The sequence below is a fragment of the Lampetra fluviatilis genome, chromosome 4 (assembly GCF_964198595.1).
Source record: "Lampetra fluviatilis chromosome 4, kcLamFluv1.1, whole genome shotgun sequence".
In the NCBI taxonomy this organism is placed as follows: Eukaryota; Metazoa; Chordata; class Hyperoartia; order Petromyzontiformes; family Petromyzontidae; genus Lampetra; species Lampetra fluviatilis.
This window is the reverse complement of record NC_136278.1, coordinates 17,294,750-17,297,249: the sequence shown is the minus strand read 5'-3', so window position 1 is coordinate 17,297,249 and position 2,500 is coordinate 17,294,750.

Sequence of the window (2,500 nt, the reverse complement as noted above, 5' to 3'; positions counted from 1 at the left end):
CCCCGTTTGGCAACCTGACGGTGCTGAAAGCTCACAAAACACAGGGCTTCCCACAAGGCCAGCCACTTTGAGGCAGCTGTAAGCGCACCACACACACCCTACGTGGGGTGGGGAGGGAAGGAGCAGGGGTCGACCCCACATGCCTGCAAACCTCTAGAGCGGCCTTACAATGCTCGCTACTCTATGGACCGGCAACGGCAATTGAAACCAACCCTAAAATTCTTGCACAGTTGGCAGCCTTCCTTGGCACAAGACCAAACAGCGCAGCGAACCCGTGCAGCACCAACCCAAGGGGACAGCCTTCCCCACACACTCTGGAGGAGAAGAGGCTCCCTCGGGCTGAGTCACACAGCTCAAGATACTCGCTCATTCACGGAAAACTTGGGAAACAAAACCTGCTGACACACACCACTTATGCATCGCATGAAGATTGCCATTGTCCATACACTTGTGCAGGTGCGATGGAAATATTTTCTCGTTTTGGTGTATGCTATATTTTTACAGACAGCTACCGACAAACGGTAGAAATTAGCGGGGATAGGCCTCAGACATTACCCAAAGCTCCGGGAACGTGAGCGACGCAAGACGAATGGGCATTTTAAAGCAGATCTATGGCAGTTACTGACAGTGCCTGGCGTGGGTTACTTGTCTCCGTTGTCGAGAGGGGAAGACGACCCATGTATATGTAAAGGGCGATTTTTTTAGCAACCGTTAAGGCTGTTTTTCCCCTTCACTTGTATCGAGAGGGAAGCAAAGAACATGTATGGCGTGTACGTTTTTTTACGAATTTTCATTAGCAATCTAACGACATGAATTGCGAAGACGTTTTTTGAACAATTGTATTCCTTTCCCAAAACATCGAGTGTTAGTGTATAAAACCGCTAGAGAAAATAAATTGGCAGGCGAAACTTAAAAAGGAGAGACCCATGAACAGCATGGCCAGGCGGCTCACCTCGACGTTTTTCCCCCGAGCAAAGTCCGCCGAGACCCCCTGTATCCCACGGGGATGTACTGGCGTGCACTTAAAGGTTGATGCCGCTCTGTTACTTGGGAAACGAACCACAAGCCAAATCCAGCTAATTTGTGAATGACTTAGCTCTCCTGCTTTCTCGAGAACGTGCTTTTTTCGTCGGATGAAACTTCCACAGGCTTTTCCAGCAGATTGGCACGTGCACTCAAAAAAGTCAAAATTTGTACACATAGACCCCATCAAACGGGAGAAATTGGCCGGGATTGCTCTCATGTGCGTTACGGGGCATCGTTTCTCTCGCTCCGAATTCCATCGAGCTGGGAAATCGCTCATTTTTGCGTCGCCAAATATCGTACGAACGCCGTGAAACTTCCACAGGCTTTTCCAGCAGATTGGCACGTGCACTCAAAAAAGTCAAAATTTGTACACATAGACCCCATCAAACGGGAGAAATTGGCCGGGATTGCTCTCATGTGCGTTACGGGGCATCGTTTCTCTCGCTCCGAATTCCATCGAGCTGGGAAATCGCTCATTTTTGCGTCGCCAAATATCGTACGAACGCCGTGAAACTTCCACAGGCTTTTCCAGCAGATTTGCACGTGCACTCAAAAAAGTCAAAATTTTTACACATAGACCCCATCAAACGGGAGAAATTGGCCGGGATTGCTCTCATGTGCGTTACGGGGCATCGTTTCTCTCGCGCCGAATTCTCTCGAGCTGGGAAATCGCTCATTTTTGCGTCGCCAAATATCGTACGAACGCCGTGAAACTTCCACAGGCTTTTTCAGCAGATTTGCACGTGCACTCAAAAAAGTCAAAATTTTTACACATAGACCCCATCAAACGGGAGAAATTGGCCCGGATTGCTCTCATGTGCGTTACGGGGCATCGTTTCTGTCGCGCCGAATTCCATCGAGCTGGGAAATCGCTCATTTTTGCGTCGCCAAATATCGTACGAACGCCGTGAAACTTCCAAAGGCTTTTTCAGCAGATTTGCACCTGCACTCAAAAAAGTCAAAATTTTTACACATAGACCCCATCAAACGGGAGAAATTGGCCCGGATTGCTCTCATGTGCGTTACGGGGCATCGTTTCTCTCGCGCCGAATTCTCTCGAGCTGGGAAATCGCTCATTTTTGCGTCGCCAAATATCGTACGAACGCCGTGAAACTTCCACAGGCTTTTTCAGCAGATTTGCACCTGCACTCAAAAAAGTCAAAATTTTTACACATAGACCCCATCAAACGGGAGAAATTGGCCCGGATTGCTCTCATGTGCGTTACGGGGCATCGTTTCTGTCGCGCCGAATTCCATCGAGCTGGGAAATCGCTCATTTTTGCGTCGCCAAATATCGTACGAACGCCGTGAAACTTCCACAGGCTTTTCCAGCAGATTTGCACGTGCACTCAAAAAAGTCAAAATTTTTACACATAGACCCCATCAAACGGGAGAAATTGGCCGGGATTGCTCTCATGTGCGTTACGGGGCATCGTTTCTCTCGCTCCGAATTCCATCGAGCTGGGAAATCGCT